General features: G+C 33.5%; 1 pseudogene; it reads left to right on the top strand.

The window, feature by feature from the left end:
- Window positions 1–1,840: 1,840 nt before the first annotated feature.
- LOC132508709 (NACHT, LRR and PYD domains-containing protein 12-like) lies at window positions 1,841–3,729 on the top strand (annotated as a pseudogene).
- The last annotated feature ends 15,294 nt before the right edge of the window (window positions 3,730–19,023 follow it).

Here is a 19,023-nt window from a genome sequence, read left to right as displayed (position 1 = left end):
AAAGCTATTCTACCCCAAGGCACAGGAAGAATCTGGCCTCAGGACCCATGTTTACTTTCCATTCTGTTCTCAGCTTTACTAAATTATTTTGGGGTTTTGCTTATTCCCTTATTTTCTTATGATCTCATTAGTATACTTTAATGTATGTTTGTTATATTTCTAAGATCTATGTGTTTTGTGCTGAGATAGTATATCAGTCAGGGTGGCCTACATTATACTTAGAAAACAGAATATCCTAGTGTGATCTTAACATAACTAGGCTTTATTTTTCCACGTGAAACATCTTGGTGTGCTAATTCATAAGGACAGAGTGCCCAAGGTTCTTGCGCAGCAATTAAATGCTGGTTTTCATGCTACTTCTACCAATAAATCATAGTTAGAATCACATGGCCCTGTCATTTGTGCAATTGTGTAATTGCAAGCCTCCCATATACCTAAAGAGAAGTTAAACCAGATATAGAAGAGCATTAAAGACTTTACCATAAATCACATGTTTGGTTCTCTTTTCTTTCTATGTATAAAACATACTAAATATCTTCACCAAGGAGGCAGTTTATAACATCTTCCATTCATGAGACAGCTCAAAATTTAGTACCTCTGGGTTATGAGACTTAGTCTCTATTAGAACAGTTGCATCCACATCAGCTTCACTTGTGACTTTTCTTGATCCAGGAACTTACATACTAACAGGACAAATTATCTTCTCACCACAAATGCAACATAGAGAGGTGGATTGTGTTCTGCAGAACTACTAGATCTCCAATCTGGAAAAAAGAAACAAATGGAAATTTACATTGGTCCCTGGTCTATATTAATCCTTAAATCCCTCTGAACCAACACTGTCATGGTTTCCACCTCAGGACTGGACAACATTCCTTAATTAGACTGTTCCTGCTCCCTGAAAATGGCCCTGAATGCCATTCTTCCTGGGCCCCTCTGAGAGATTCTCCTCTGCCGTTAGCCACTTTGGCTTCTGTGAAATAAGTATTGGGCAATGTCAATCTTTTGAGAGCAAAGCATGTCTCAGACAACGTTCTGCCTTTAAGTAGTTAGAAGTCCAAGAATTATTTTGTGCCTTAGAGTATTTATTAAGTTTTTAGGAATTTTACATATTTGATCTCAGTTATCTATATATGAAAATAGCTAAAAGAAGAAAGTTCTTTGAGATAATTCTCAAATTTGCTATATTGCTTTACTTCTTGCTGCCTCTACAATAGACCCAAATATAGGCACCCTGAGCTTAAATGTCTTTGATTTGGGGATTTTACCACTAGCCTCAATCCTCTGAGTCAACTTATGCAGTTAAAAGTACTAGATCCTACACAATAGTAAGGTCATGCTTGTACTGAGGCATCTTAATCCATTCAGGTTTTAAGCATGGGTAATAAAATACTAATATTTTTTTCATATTGCTAAATTTTAATAAATATTTATAGCTCAAATCTTCTTTTGTTTCTTCTTTCTTTCTAGAATAATGAGAGGGTAAGGTAAAAAATAATTTCTTCTTGTGAACCTACAGGACTTCAATTATCTTGTCTCTCTATTCTTAATTCTTGTTCTTAATTCTGATAAGCTGGGGTTTCTATTGTTTTTTTTGTTTTGTTTTGTTTTTCCTGAGATCTTTTTTTTCTGGCAGTACCTTATCAAATACAACAAACAACAACAAATGTGTTCTATTAATAGTGTTTTCAGACTTCTTGTCCCAGAGTTAAAATTTCATGAGATATGTGATATTTTAGTATGTTGCTAGGGATAGTTTTACTTTTTTCTGCTACTGTATAACATTTATCATTATTTTCCAGATTCCAATATTCATATCTTCTGTGCAAACTGATGAACCATGCCCATGGACAACCTGCTTCAGGTACAAATATCTATTTCAATCAGGAGAGAGTTATTCTGTGATGATAATCAGCCTCAAAATCTCAGTGGCATATAGCAGCAAAGTTTTATTTCTTGGCCAATACTTATTAATGGTGCAGGGGTTGGGTACTACTGTAAAAGTCCATCTTCTTCTTTTCATCATGGCCAGTGATATCCCACATGGTATGACACTTAACTAGCTTGGATCCCAGAACAAATTTAAAATGTAGAAAAGAAATAAATTCTTGTTGCTTCAAGGCATGGAGGTTTGGGAAATGTTTGTTAACACATCATCAATTAGACTACTCTTACTTATTTTATACAGAGTAAAATTTGAAGTATCTAATTTTTCCTATAGCTGGAAAGGGAAAACATTTTGGTGTCCTTTCACATCGCTTTTCTGCCTCTCTTAATATTGGCAATATCAGTTTAGTTTTCTATAAATGTTAAGACTTTGATACTATTATATTTTAAATCACCCCAGTTCCAATTAAAATAAATATTATCTATAATTGTTATTTCTCATAGGCAATAAGCTATATAATCACTTCCATCTTCAAGCACAGATAGAAACACATTCATAGGCAGAATTCCTAACCATACATTCTACACTGACAGCGCTAGTTATAGTATCTCTATAAATTTCTATAAATTTGCACTGGTACAGGGCTGCCTGCAGTGTGGGTGAAGAAGATGGGTGAGATGGACTTCAGGGTCCAGATGCTATTGGCATAGTCAGCCGAGAGGATTGTTTTGTCAGACATCTACAATGAACAGCTTGCTGATGCTCTAAGCTCTAATCCAAATCTGATAGAGCTGCTTTTGTATTGCAATGCCCTGAGAAGCTGGGGGGTGAAGCTGCTCTGTCAAAGACTCAGACACCCCAAATACAAACTGCAGAATTGAGGTTGAAGAGGTGCTGAGTTTCTAGCCCTGCATATCAGGACCTCACAGCAGCTCTGATATCCAATAAGAATTTAATAAGGATGGACCTAAGGAGCAATGACTTGGGGTTGTCAGGCATGGAACTGCTCTGTGAGGGGCTCCAGCATCCCAAATGCAGGATGCAGATGATTCAGTTGAGGAAGTGTCCTCTGGAAGTTGTGGCTTGACAGGACACTGCCTCCTTGCTCAGCACCAAGTGCACTGGAGGATTTGGATCTGAGGCTTTTCTGTTAAGCTTGAGGCACCCAGTCATTGGTTGAGGATCTTGCAGTTGAAGATTGGCCAAGTCACTGCTGCTGCCTGTGAAGACCTGACTCCCACCCTCAGTGTGAATCAGAGCCTGGCAGAGTTGGATCTAAACTTGAATGAGCTGGGGAACCTAAGTGCTGCTGCTGTATGAGGGTTTCAGGCATCCAAGTAAACTCCAGACCCTCTGGTTAGGCATTTGATGGCTCAGTTCTACAGCCTTTGAGTGTCTCTCTGCTGTGCCCTAGGCCAACCACCAACTCTGGGAATTGGATCTGAGTTTGAATGACCTGGGAAACTGGGGCATATGTTTGCTGTGTGAGGGCCTGTGACACCCCACCTGTGGACTCCAGAAACTATGGCTGGATAGCTGTGGGCTCATAAGCAGAGATTTGACGTTTCTCTTCTAGCCTGGGGGTTACCCAGACAATAAGAGTTTATCTGACTAACAACGTGCTGGGAAACACAGGTATCAGGCTGCTATGATAGATCCTGAGTCATCCCAGCTGCAAACTTCAAGTCCTCTGGTTATTTGGAACAAGCCACGGAAGACTGGCAGCACTTCACCTAACAAAACCTTACTTAGACATTGGCTGCCGAATGGTTCTATCTACTGCTTCTTCTCTTGCAGTAAGGAGGGAGGAAGATCATCCCAGGACCTGCCAATCAACATAATGATAAGGCCTTTTATTTCCTCAAGAGACAAATTTATATGCAGAATAAATCCTTTCTGCTTGGGGTTTATGTAATCATCATGTGACTGAGCTTGGAGTTTTAGTCTGAAGAATGTTGGTGCCATGGAGAGAATTTAGAGAATTGTCCCAGATGACTCTAGAGCAGAAGCTCACAACTGAGAGTGATTTTGCTCCACCAGGGGACACTTGGCAATGACAGAAGACATTGGGGTGGGGGAACCTACTGGCATCTAGTGGGTAGAGGCCAGGAATCCTGCAAATATCTTAAAATGCACAAGGCAACTCCTACAACAAAGTATTTGGCATACATGTCAATTGTGTCGAAGTTGAAAAACCCTATTCTCAAAGATTAATGGTGCAATAAAGATACTAGAGAGTCTGGAACACTGGTGAACCTCAGAATGCTTGTTATGGCAACAGCCCCAATAATAAACCTCGCAATTTTGTTTTTCACTATGATTCTGTCCCCTGGCTGGAGCCAACTGGACCATGGTTGGACACCTGCCATTGTTAGCCAACTATGGGCCAGCCAATAACTTATACCATGCTTTGGATGAAAACATGAATTAAATCAACCAGGATTTTACTATCAGGGATTTGAGCTAGGAAACTTCAGACAAACTAATGATTGTTGGGAAACTTCACAAGAATGCCATGAGCGTGCCATGCTGAATCCATAGTGAAGATATCTAGAAAGACCAAAATTTACTGGTAAGTGGAAGAAATTTGTAGAGATAAAAAATTTAGTGACCTTGTAACTTATGAAATGTTGAAAAGGAAATAACTCAGATTCTGAAGACATCATTCCTGTGGATATCAATAAATGTTCCATGATTACTCACATTAAATAAATAAAGCATGTTGATACTGAAATATGTAAATTAGCTATTTGAGTAAGACATTTATTAGGTTATTAAAACTGAGTGTATATTTTTTTAGAAGAAACTGAACAGAATCTTCAAAATGCAAAGAAATTTAATTAGCTATGAAGGTGAAAAGTGAGTGTTGTATTTACCATTTGTGTGACAGAAGTCACTGTTTTTTGTTTTTGTTTATTTCTTCACAAGGGAAGTAGATTTTCTTGTTACTGACAGTACAAGAGATTTTTCCATATTTAATTTATATTTTTCCCTTGTCTTCATCTGATACATTTTAAAGTTATTTAAAGTGCATGTATAATTTTGTCCTTTCAAAGGTTTTAATAAAAGTGTGGTGACATATTCTGAGTGTTCAATTTCCTTATAATACACTGACTAATGATTGGTTCTAAGAAGCAATTTGGTTCAAGAAATGGCCAACTATTCAACACTTATAGCACCTTTAGATTAGAAAATTTGCTAATTGGATTTGTGCTTTTCTAAATCTAAGTAAAATGTGTGAATCATTTCTTGTAAAATTAAAATTATTTTGTCTTAGAAAAATGATGTAGGCAACGTACCTTGTGCACATTCTGAAAATTACATACTACCATATGAAGTACAAATAAAGCTGTATATTTGTATGTACACTTACAATTTTGTAGATGATAGTAATGATTTGAAAATATTAACTTGACTTCAATTTTGGCAAATTCTAATTTTGACAACACTAAGTCTGGCAAATTATGCTAGCATTTCATCAAAACATTTCCTCCTTCATCCATAGTTATAGCATTATAGCCAAGCACAAGATAGAGAACATTTCTTAGCCTCTCTTGCACTGAGATGTGACATTGTGACTACGTCATCTCTTATAGAATGGGAACAGAAATGATGTATTTTTAACAGAGTGTATTTGACTCCTTCACCCTCTCTTTTCCCCTCTCCTGAAAGAATGCAAACTATAGCAAAGCTTATGAATAAAGGAGACAAAGATGGGAGGATCTGAGTCTGTTGAGAAGAGCTACTTGCTGCCCTTGATCACCTTTCCTGTATTGTTAAATGAATGATAAATAAAATTAAGGATGTTTGTGCCATACTTTTGTTATTTTTTGAGTATTTTAATGTAACCTAACTGATTTCCTATATTAATTTCCTGAAACTGCTGTAACAAATTACCACAAATGGGGTTGTTTAACATGTCAGAAATATATTCTCTCACAATTCTGCAGACTAGAAGTCCAAAATCAGGTTTTAGCATTCCTTTTCCAGTTTCTGGTCTCGTGATACATCACTCCAATTCTGCCTCCATCTTTAACATGACCTTCTTTTCTTTTTTCCTATCTCACTTTCGTGTGCTTCTTTATAAGGATTCTTATCATTGAATTTAGGAGAATAATCTCACCTCAAGATCTTAATCTAATTACATCTGCAAAGTACGCCTTTTTCTGAATAATATTATTCAGATGTTCTTGGGGTTAGGATGTAGACATTCAATCTACTACAGTACCTTTAAGAAATGTTATGGGATTTTGTATTTTTTTCCACTCTGTAGTTGCACTATCTATAATGTATTGTATAGATCATATAAACATTCAATAAAGAATGCTTAAGTCTTTAAGTGGAGCCTTTCACAATTTTGTGTATCAGTTACAAATGGGAGTTCATAGTTTCTAATTTAACTGACATTAAAGTAAGATTTATCTGTAATGAATGGAATTAGAAAAATAGCAAATGAAAAAAATAATTGAATTATAAGTCTGTATTTTACTTTCTTTTCTCTCTAGTAATGAGAGATTTACATAAAAAGAGATTAAAATGCCAACAATTCCACTGCAGAAGTGGATCACTATAACATGATATTAGAATGGAACTCTTTGTACCTCAGTTTCAGCTGAAGCATAAACACAATAAGAACCAAGAATTCTCGAGACAGAAAATGAAAAATTTTTTAAAGGAGGGGAATTGCTAAAGAGGATTTAATTTGAAAAGAAGTCTTTGTGGCTTTCTCCAGAATAAGAACAGGAGATAGGGATGAAAGAATGCAATTTCTAATTCAACTATAATGAATAGGCTTTAACAGAGCAATTTGGAGCATGTGCTATGTGCTCTGGAAATTGAAGGACAAGAAGGACTATTTCCTGACCCATGCTTGGGAAAGATCAAATTACCTGTAGGGTAGCAGGGTAAAAGCTGCATCTGCCAAATAACTGTTCTTCCTTCTGGGAGTGATTAATAAGTGCATGAATCCCAGTGAGTTCTTGCAGTAGTGTCAGCCTGACCTCATTTTAGAACACAGTCTGCCCAAGAGGGAAGTCTGACATGGTAAAGAACCCCAGCAGTAAGAGAGTTACTGAGGAATGAGCTGCAGAGGAAGCAGAGGCATGGCCCACACAATCAGAAGGGCCTGGAGGGGTCAGACTCTGAAGAACCCACAAAAATATCCACAGGGCAAAGTCATTCTTAAACATCTGCCACATCTAGAGTGCATCAAGCTTCTTACAGGATTTCAAGTAGATTAAGAATTGCCTGTGTGTCAATCTTATTTCTCCTCCTCCTGCTCTAAGAAAGGGGATGGGAGCTGTGAATGAGAAAGAAAAGCAAAGGTCCATGGCCCTTCCCAGGAAGGAGGTGACAACCCTACAATAAGCACCAACTGGGAAACGAGGGTGGGGTGGGGGATTTACTGCAAATGAATACAGTTTTCTGTTAAAAAATTTATTTATAATGCAAGAATTTGTTCATGCACATTTGATAATCAGGTGAATAAAACCACAAAAATGGAAATTATGTTAGCTGTTAATTTTCTCTAAGCTACCAAGCAACACTAGATGTAGGGAAGTGAATACTTCCTAGTCCTTCTCTTGCCCTTTCACTGACTTATCTGTAACCATCCACTCCAACAGTGAGAAAATCTAGCTTCCACCTTCCACCATGAATTTACTTAGTTGTGTAAATCTAGTATGATGTATAGTTATTTCAGAATGGTTAATTCATATCCCCATGGAAAACACCTTTCTCAACCAGACTGCAGTACTGGTGTGGAGTTCCCTTTGCTTTTGTTTTTTTTTATATTCCACTCAATTCCAAAGTTAATTAAATTGGCTCCTTTTTATCTTACCCTATTTGGTGAGATTGTTTCATACATTTATGAGGCAGTTAGGTTTTACTTTTTGGTCACATTCTTTATTCCATTCTGGAATCCTCTGACTTCCTTAATAAAAAAAAAAAATACACACATTAAAGTCCATTCTTTGTGCTTTAAATTTCTGTAGATGGGTTAGGGTCATGTATATCCAGTTATAATATCATACACAATATTTTAAAATAAAATTCCTTTTCACTGTCTTATAAACAGAATTCCTCTTTGCTTTACCTATTTAATATATTCCTTCCAACTCCTGGCAACCACTGATGTGTTTACTATCCCAGCAGTTTTTAATTTTTCCATAATGTTATATAAATGGAATCATACAGTATTCAGCCTTTCAGACTGGTTTCTTTCAGTTAGCAGTGAACATTTAAGATTAACCCATATCCTTGTGTGGGTTTATTAAGTTAACCCTTTTTTAATTGCTGAGTAATACTGCACTATACATATGTATTCCTGTTTTGTTTTTGTTGTTTGTTTGTTTTTTAATTTATTCACCTATTGAAGGGCATCTTGGTTTATTCCAACTAGTGATAATTATGATTTAAATTGCTATAAACTTTCAGATTTTTGTGTGGACATACATTTTCAAATCAGTTGGATAAATATCTACAAGCATGATTGCTGGATCACATGTTAAGACAAAATTTAGCCTTCTAAGAAACTTCCAAACTGCCAAAGTGGGCGAACGACTTTGCATTCCCAGTGAATGAGAGTTTCTGTTACTTCACATTCATGTCAGATTTAGGAAGTTATCGATTCTAGTTGGTCTATACTAGTATCTCATTGTTTTAATTTGGAATTTAATGACAAATGATATTGAGCATCTTTTCATATGCTTCTTTGTCATCTGTATATCTTTGACATCTTGGTGAGATTTTTTTTCCGCTGATTTGTCCATTTTTAACTAGAATTTTAAATTTCTTATTGTGGAATTTTAAGAATTGTTTTTGTATTTTGAATAGGTGCCTGTATTAAAGTTTTTCAGAGAAATAGACCTGTAGAATATAGGAGATAATGATAGATAGATAGATAGATAATAGATGGATGGATGGGTAGATAGATAGATATAAAGTTATAAAGGAGATTTATTATCAGGAATTTATCTCATGCAATTATGGAGACTGAGGACTCCTACAATATGCCAAGTTCAAGCACAATACCCAGGAAAACTGGGAGGTTGTAATTCAATACGAATTTGAAGGTCTGAGAACCAGGGGAGCAACTGGTATGAAACCCACTCCAAGGGACAGAGAAGAAATGAGATGCCCCATCTCAAACACTGAGGCAGAAAAAAAGGGATGAATTTCTCCTTCCACATTTTGCTCTATTCAGGCCCTCATCTGATTGGATGAGGCCTCACTGGGGAGGTCAATATACTGAGTCCACCAATTCAAATGACAATCTCATCTGAAAACACCCTCACAGACATTCCCAGATATAATGTTTAATCTGAGCACTACTGAGCAGTTGAATTGACACATAAAATTAACCATCACAGTGTTCTTTATCAGATATGTGTTTTACATATATCTTCTCCCAGTTCGTGGCTTGCCTTTTCATTCTCTTAACATACTCTTTCATAAAGCAGAAACTTTCATTCTTATATAGTCCAATTTATCAATTTTTTAATGTATCATGTTTTTGGTGTCATATCTAAAACCTCAACCACAAGATTATGTAGAGTTTCCCCTTGTTTCTTTCTAGAAATTTTATAGTTTTTCCTTTGACATTTATATCTCAGGTGCATTTGAGACAATTTTTTGAAAGGTGTAAGGTCTGTATCTAAGGTTTTTTTTTTTTAGATATTGACTTACAATTAATTGTTCCAGCATCATTTGTTGAAATGACTATTCTTCTCCCATTGATTTGCTTTTTCTTTATAAGAAATCAGTTTTAGCTATATGTTCATGAGTTTATTTTCTTGACTCTCCATTATCTTGCACTGATCTATATGTCTATCATTTTGCCAATACCACACATTTTATTACTAAGTTTTATGGGAATTATTGAAAGTATTGTGGCTTCTCAAACTTTTTTCATCTACTTCAGTATTGTTTTGGTTATTCCAAGTCTTTTGACTTACCATAGAATTAAGTGTATTGAAATAGAGAATCTATTTGCCAGGTAAAACAGTTTCTTAGGAATCATTAGAGAGTTTGAAAGGGGAAGAAATAATATATATATATATATATATATACACATATATATATATAAAAACATGTATATTTGGAGTTTGGAATAGGATTTTATGAAAATATTTTGGCAAACTTATCTAACCACTTAACACTAAGTATGAAAAAAAAAACCCATAATAGATTCTTGTAATCTATGATAAAGCTAAAAGTACATGCTAAAATTAATACAATACCATCATTACTCTGAAACATATTCCCTTAGTTGATTTGCTAGAGTGTGTCTTGTAACAGCCAGGGACTTTGGAAGTAAATATATTTACTGTCCTGACTTAGTCATCATGGCACTGGGAGAACTTGGAGACATTTACTTCTGAGTTCCCCATCTTTAAATGCAATTAATATTGCACACACTCAGCCAAATGTTTTAAGCATAATTTAGTTATATTTTACATTTTAATACTAAAGAAAATTAAAACTATATCTTAATGTACAAATTAATGTGGACATCATACTCTCATGAATTTACAAGTAGATAAATTAAATCTCAGTGTTGGTTCTACCCCAAGAAAGTAAATTGATAAATGACTAAAAATTATTAGAGAGAATTCCTACACAAGAACTGTGAATTTCCTTAACTTGAATCTGGGATTCTTAAATTAATGTTTTCTTTTGGGAAATACTCAATACATGTTCTTATGTTAAATTGATGCAGTCATCAGTGTGAATAGTCATTTTTCATGCCCGCTCTTTAACCACTGGTATGATACACACCCATGAATTATTTCACATTTTCTCCATACTCAGTAAACAACTGCCTCAAATGTTCATTTCTGCAAACTAAGATAAATTGTAATGTCAGAAGTGCCTCCCTTTCCTTTAATTTAGTGTGGTTAGAATATGTGTCTCTTTCTAAAATTCTTATTTTTTAAACTTTAAATTTGTGTACCCTTTTGAAAAGTATAGAATCAGCAAACTTGATAGAAATGAATATTTCTCAAGTAAAAGCTGAAATTGCCCAGAGATAGTTAATCTCATTCTCAAAGATTTTCTACTATATTAGTTGATTGTATGTTCCATTAAGTATGCACTCTGAGGAGTTGAATGAATTCATGTATTAATAGCTTTACTTCGTTAGTAAATCTATATTCATACTTACCACAAGACTTCATAAAATTGCCATTTTAGTATGAAGAACAAGAGCAATTGTGTAACAAGGGCATTAAGCTGTTTAGTGAACTGGAATACTGAAGTTAAATTAATAGGTTAGCATGTTTACATATCAGGAAGAATATGAAAATTAAGTCCAAATAAACACTGAGAATGGCAGATGGATAAACAAACTATCAGTAAATGAATGTTTGTATGTTGCATAATGCAAAACTGTTTTCAGTGATGCATTTAACTATTGCACAACTAATTCATGAATATACGTTATGTATATCCTATAATATTAGAGCTATAAGCATTTAATGTCAAATTTGTGCAGAATATATTACCTATGCACTTCAAAAAATTAAATAGCTTATCAAAACATGAAATATTTTACTTCATTTCTTTTTGTCAGCAGAGAAATTATTAGTTAGCATCTTTACTTAAAAGAATGAACATTCTATGTAAAGCCACAAATTTGCTTTTGCTAAGGCAATTATAACTCTTAGACATTCCTGTCAATCTAAGTGGAGTGTATGGCTGCAATTTAAAGTTTGCAGTAAAGATTCAAAAGTTGATAAGTTATATAGTTGGACTAGTTGCTTGTGATTGTACATTTTAAATCACATCCAGTCCTCCGTTGGAAATAGTCTAGCATCCATACTTGGAAAACTGGGAAATCAGCTCTCTTCAAAGGGATTTGGATCATGGAAGTAACAATTAAGTTATCACTGCATAAAAGATATATTTAGAAATAGTATACAGGGAGTTGAGATACCTGTAGATGTAATCAAATTTGACAAAGTTTGTATTTCATCTCCTTATGTAGCATAATTAACTTGCAGGGAAACCACAATGTAGGTGAGTGTTTTTCAATCTTGACCAAAGGTTACAGTCCCCTGGGACATTAAAACAAAACAAAACTCACAATGATTATTCAGAATATTTTACTGTGGGCCCCAGATAATTGTTTTTTTCTAGGAAAAAAAATGCTATCTAGTTTATTTCATCATTCTTATTTCCAATACCTGAATGCTGACACTTGTGTAATCCTAGAAATTAAAAGAGTAATAGTACATCAATTATACCAATTTTCTCTTCTGATATTGGGGATATTAATGAAAATAATAGAGATTAAAGTTCTAACAAATACATGCTAGCAGTGTAAATTGAAGTAAATTTTCAACTTTGTTATCCTGAGCACAACTGGGAATGGGAAAGTAGAGACTTGGCTGCATTTTAATGCTTGAAAATACCCTTCCTCAACAGGGTGAAATAAGAATGAAAAAGAGGGAGAAAATCCTATCACCAAAAATATCTATGTATATTGTTATTTTCCCTCACAAAATTTCTTCTACTATATTGGGGCTAATGTAAAAATTGAGGGACATGTTGTCCTGAGATTTTACAAACGTTTTGAACTTGCTCCAGACAAAACAAATGTGACAGTCAGACCCTTGATGCCATGAGCATGCCTGATTTGTGTCAAACAGTAAAGATGCATGATATCAGGTGTCTATGTGATTGAATTGTTTCAAATCCAATTACCTTCAAAGTCTAATAAAAATTTCAAATTCGAATCTAAAGACCAATGGATAATCATTTAAAAATATAATTATCTATTAAAAACTACTTAACAATTGTTTTCCATTTTTTGAATACCTGTAACAAAGAATATTTGGGCGGTAATCAAGAAGGTTAGCTCTAAGTTGCAATGACATTATTCGAGATTTCCCTATGTCCCTGGTTATTGTTATATGTAATCTTTGTAAAAATATTATTTAGGTTTGGTGCTCTTTTCCCTTGTCTTTTTTCCATTCAAATTAGAACAAAAATGGAGACTCAATTTCACGTCTGTGGGAATGAGTTAACCCTATCTTTGACTGTTTAATTTGAGCATTTAAATGTCATGGGGCAGAGCATGGGACAGAGCATCCATTTAAAAATAATACACTGTCTCTTTGGAGATAGCACTGTCATTTATTTTCATTTTACTGAGGCGTCTCTCTTTAAATTGAAATACTTATTAAAGGGAAAATTGCTACTCCCTGAGACACGTAACCAAAGGATAAGATTTCTAAATTCACATCTTATCTGAAACACATTCTCCCACCTATTTCAGTGTGGTAGGTTATAAGCTACATTTTAAAACACAGTGCCTTGATCAAACTATTGAGCCTCGAGAGAAAGAGGTTCTCATTTAAGCTAAAACTTTATTATTCACTGTTCATCTTCCCATACATTATGCATTCTATTCATTGGTCATGTTCACTGTGCTTCTTTAAAAAATAATCCATAACAAGAGTATACTAGACTAGTATATAAAATTTGTTTCTGCTTCTTCAGGTCAAAGCTATGGGAAAGTGATATGAAATGATTATCTCTTGAAACAATTTTTATGAAGAAGCACTCTTGCTTTTTACTTTACTAAGTAAACCTAGCTTTAGATTATATTGCTTCAAAATGTCTTCAATGGCAGTATAGAATATGTTTCCATATAAGTGTTAGAATTAGACTGAATAACAACTATTATCTTATGTGAGCATGTATATCTTTTGTTTAATGATATTGGGGGGGAGGGGTGAGTGTTAAAAGGATATTTGTGTACCTGGAAGAAATGTAGATATATGATGCTTTGTATAGGTACATACTGAAAGCATTGTTAATTTTCAATAAGAATTTTATTAGTGACAAAGCACGTACATAAGGGCGATTAGACTATATGTCTGAGTTATAAAAAAAGGAATTCTACAACAGGAGGAATTCCTGCTATGTTAAGAAGAGCTATTTAAAAAGTTACATAATTGAAGGAAATCATGAATTAAAGGCAGAGTAAGACTTTTTGATGCTGTTCATATACCTTCAGTGAAGGAGGAAAATAGTCTCATGCAAAGGACAGAATTTTAAGTGTTTTTTCTTTAATTTTAGAGAAATGAAAAGACAAATATCAGTTGTTATTCAAAAATGACATCTGCTCTGTCAAAAGCAATATTAATAAAAGCTAAATTTTCCAGTTAGAGTTACAGTAGATAATATAACAATTTTTTAGCAAGGCACTTATTTGCTTAATTTTAAAAACATTTAATAAATTTTGTTAGAGTGGCTCTTAATGCTATATTGTCCTTAATGTGTTTTCTTTCTTGCAGAAGGTAAACTAGAAATTATTGTCATCATGATTTATGGGAAAATATCAGGTGTCTGATATTTTCAGAAATATCACCTTTATTAGAATTTAAATTTATGAATAAAATATTCCAAAAAAATTATGATGGAAGATAATATAACTTTTATTTTTGCCTTCAACAGGAACCACAAATAAACATACTAATTAACTCTTCCTATTAGTTTATCTATTTGAAAGGTTTTCTTTGAATATTTAACAATGTCATATGATCAGAGGCTTTATGAGTGACTGAACAGGCTCATAATTATATTCGATATTTGATCAATGAGTGAATTAATTACACAGAAGCAATTTGAATCTCTTGGTTGCTAGTGAAAATAGCAACTCCTACCTGTTTTATTTTAGATTTTTTTTAATCTAGAAGAAATTAGGAGAAGAGAACTCCTCTATATGGGAATATAATTGGTAGCTTTGATTTAAGTTGTATCAAATACTATTCTATAATTTCCTCTATATTGAAATATTTTGTTTATATAGCAGTAGAAGCAGATATCCAACTTAAAAATGATCCTGTATTACCAGAGATAATCAACTTTAAGGTTTGATTTTAAGATACTATCTAATTGTTGTTTTAATTTTCATGTTTTTTTCTACCAGGAAATTCTCAGATTTAGTGTCTTTTGGAACATTTTCCTTTTCTTAATTACCTGTTTTATTTTCTGAAAATTACCATTACATGATCTTTTCTATCTCTTTTTTTTAATGCCTTATAAGTACTCATTATTTATAATGAAGCCCCTTCTTCATATAATTTTTATTTTTTTTCCTTAGTCTGATATTTTATTTTTAAAGGATTTTAAATATATATTTTCATATACAAATTTTTAAAAATTCATAGAGTTCAGTATCTCCATCCTTTCTATATGGATTCTAAAGCATGATTAATTCTTATTAATGAACTGAAGGCACTATTTTTCCTCCTTTTTGAGAATTATCAATCAGAATGAATAATAATATCCTCAAGGCCCATCCATGTTGTCACAAATGGCAAGATTTCATTTTTTTCTAAGTAGTATTCCACTGTGTATATATATCAAATCTTCTTTATCCATTAATCCACTGATGGGCTTTTAGTTTGTTTCTGTATCTTGGCTATTGTGAATAATGCTGCAATGAACATAGGGGTGCTTATATCTTTTCAAATTAGTGTTTTATTTGTCTTCGGATAAATACCCAGTAGCAAAAATGTTGGATCAGATGGTAGCTGCTTTTTTTAAAGTTTTTGAGGACCCTCCATACTGTTTTCCATAGTGGCTGTACCAATTTTACCACCAATAGTGCACGAAAGTTTCCTTTTCTTTACATCATCGCCAACATGTACCTGTAGTGCATTCTGATGGGTGTGAGGTGATATCTCACTGTATTCTTAATTTGCATTTCTCTGATGGTTAGTGACGTTGAGCATCTTTTCATGTGCTTATTGGCCATCCGTATGTCTTTTGAAAAATGTCTATTCAGATCCTTTGCCCATTTTTAATCAGAAAGCATCAGACCTAATGCATGTCAATTTTATTTATAAATTAAAGCATCCCTTACTCAGAAACTTCTAAATCTAACATTGTCATATATTAGGATCCTGAGCATATTGGCTTTATTTCTGAATGGTAAATCTGTTTCACTTATATATGTTTGTATTCATTTGTTAACCTTTTACATTTTGGTTGTAATAACAGAATAATAAGATTTGAAAACCTAAGACAAAACTCTCCTTTTCAAATAATCTTTTCATTCATAAAAAGCTACTTTTTCTTTAGGAGATATGAATTTCTTTGAAAATATATTTTACCTCACTGATTGTGAACTTCTTTGTTGACATATGTTAAGAATGTTTTTTAAATTTTCCTACTTGATTATAATTACTATTACAAACATCAGTAAAATAATAAAAACAGTAGATCCACCAGAAACATAGATCCATTCAGAAATTAACTTTAACCATCAAAATCAGTCTGCTACTTTCACTGGTGACATTTTTAATCAATTAATATTGATTTCTACGCAGTATGACTCAAGAATAAAATCAATAAGATTGAAGGACAATCACAATAATCAGACACACTGATAATAGCAAAAATATATTCAAGCAGTTTTTCTATGCTGTGGTTTATTTAAAGAGCATATGTAGATAACCATGAAGTTTAAGGCATGAGGACAAAACTCTCTACAAGAACATTTATTTTAAGAAATTATATGCACCCTTCAAAAAAGAATATCAAAAAGAAAATCTCATTTTAAGTAACTATTTTAATGAAGCATTCGCATAAATGTATGACCTATTTAGGGAAGTACGAGACTAAGGTATGAAGGGACACAATGATCTTAGTAACATTGTAAATATTAACTGATATTAAATCTGAGAAGACAGAATTTCTAAATGAAACTAACACATCAGGATAATTTTCAGAATTTGGGAATATCTTGAGTCTATGACCTTAATAAAATTAATCTATAATGGATAGTATTTGTTATTCACAAAGTAATATAAGGCAAGGTAAAACAAATGTATGCCTGATGGCATTGTACCAAAAATACATTGTAAATATATGATGAATTCATATGTAAAAACACAGAACATAATCATAAGCAATGTATTCTTTGATTCAGTACATTTATCCTGATGTGTAATTATGCATTCATTGTTAAAACCCTCTGAATGATGCATGACCATCACAGTAATCTGTAAGCACCAAAAGAGCAGGGACATTATATCAAATTTGTGCCATAATCCCAGACAGAATGCTGAAACACTTACTAGCTGCAAGTCATTCCTTGAGCAAAAATGTAACTTCTTTCACTTTCAACATACCATCTGTAAAACTGAAATACTAGTAGTATCTACCTTGTTGTGTTCTTTAGATCAGTAATGAAATAATCCATGTAAGATATTTAGCAGAGTTCCTGGAGCTTAGTAAGCAGTCAATACATTCTAGCTCTTTATTGAATTCCTTCCACGTTCCTTGCTCAAAATTGATCATTTTTAAATGTTGATAAAATATTGTTTCCACTCTAAAGTATCTCATGACCTATGTTGTTGTGCAGTAGGAAAGACATACAGATAAACAATAATTGCATTCATAGTCTTCCAAGACAAGTTTGCACTTTATTGTTAAATAAGACAAAGAAGGAGTAACACTTTTTGCAGATCAAGGAGCTGTAGAATATTTTAATACTTATCTAATTAGATCTTTGAATCAATCCTGAAATGATAGCGTGAATTTTGTAAAAGAAAGTTAGTTAAGAAATTTTTCCTTGGTTTTGTTTCTAGAAACTAGCTAGATGGTAACAATACTAGATAACAGTGTATATTTAGAAAAGCTGTATTGAACAGAAACAGATCTGTGACCAGAGCGGTGGTATTGGGTTGTGTTGAGGGTAGGAAATTATAAGCTTTGTTAATCAACCTTCTCTTAATCAGTGATCTGGCTTCTATGTTTTTCCTTTTCTGTGAAAAATGACTGATGTTTATGTAATGAAAGGCTTCTGATAATAAGCTGCATTGTAACATGTTCTGAAAGTTTTCCATCTACAAGTTGAGTTGTGTTTCTACCAAAAGTCAATTATACTCATTATTAAATGTGTTTTATGTTAGTTTTAATAATTTTTAATTGACTAATATAATAGAGTATCAGTAAAATGATGGAATATAAATATTGAAAGTAAAGGGCTATGCTTTTATAGAAAGTAAATAGATTCAGTTGTGAAGATTATATCAAGAGAAGTGGAGAGCTACCAAAACAAATACTGAGTGCTATAAATATAAAAGAAATGAAAAATTATTTTTAAAATGGTATGCATGTAGATATATCTGCAAATATCTATAAGTTTTTACTTCTTTATAAGTAGTATGAAATTACAAAAGTAGATGGCGCTATGCTGAATGTGTTCTATTTATTTTTTGATTACAGGAATTTTACAGAAGTTGATTGATTGATTAGAAACTTAGATCAATGAACCATACACAATAAAAAGCCTGAGACTTAAATCAGAAAATTGGAGAATGGAAGAATATATATTGTTCAGCTAGGCTAAATATTGTGGCAAACAACACTAGAATTTCAGTAGACTATCACAGTAAAGTGTATTTCTAACAGAAGATACAGTTGGTTAGAGATCAATGGGTCACTTTCATGCAATCATTCTGGTGTCCAGTTTTCTTCCATTAATTCACTCCACTAAACCCTGCGGCCTCCAAATCCTCTGATGCATCCTCTATCTTGATGGCAGCAGAGGAAAGAGAACAAGATGAGTCCTCCTTCTCTCTTATCCACTTCAACTAGAAGTGACCACCATCACTTCCACACATACTCCAAGTACAAGAACGACTCAAAGCAAAGGCCTTGTGAAACCTTGTTTAGTGGTGTATTCATAGGGAAGAGGAGAGCCCTGATATTAGCTTGGACCAGCAGTCTCTATCACAGTATATTAAAATTGTCTTCGAAATAATTATTCCACCTATTGGGTATGTGGTCAAGGTGAGACCAATCATCTTTCTTTCTCCAGAATTTTTTTTGGAAATTCAGCTGAGTTGAAGGAATCTACTCATATCAAGAGGTAACAAAATAAACATGTAACTTAGAGTTTCCCGGACCTTTGTTTCTAGCATCTGGAATAAGCAGGTTAAGAGAAAGTGGACACCTAGAGATAAACTGAGGCATGAGAATAAGATTTAGTGGTGACAGGATATATATTATCAGTTTCCTCCTTTCTCTCCTTCCTCCAGGGTATTATATTTATTTGTGCTATATTGAATGAGGACTAACCAATTGTCAGGCATTGTTTCCTTAGTGTGGAGAAT

This window comes from Lagenorhynchus albirostris, chromosome 18 (assembly GCF_949774975.1).
Source record: "Lagenorhynchus albirostris chromosome 18, mLagAlb1.1, whole genome shotgun sequence".
Taxonomy (NCBI): Eukaryota; Metazoa; Chordata; class Mammalia; order Artiodactyla; family Delphinidae; genus Lagenorhynchus; species Lagenorhynchus albirostris.
The sequence above is the reverse complement of the archived record's forward strand: the minus strand, read 5'-3'. Positions and strand labels throughout refer to the sequence as shown.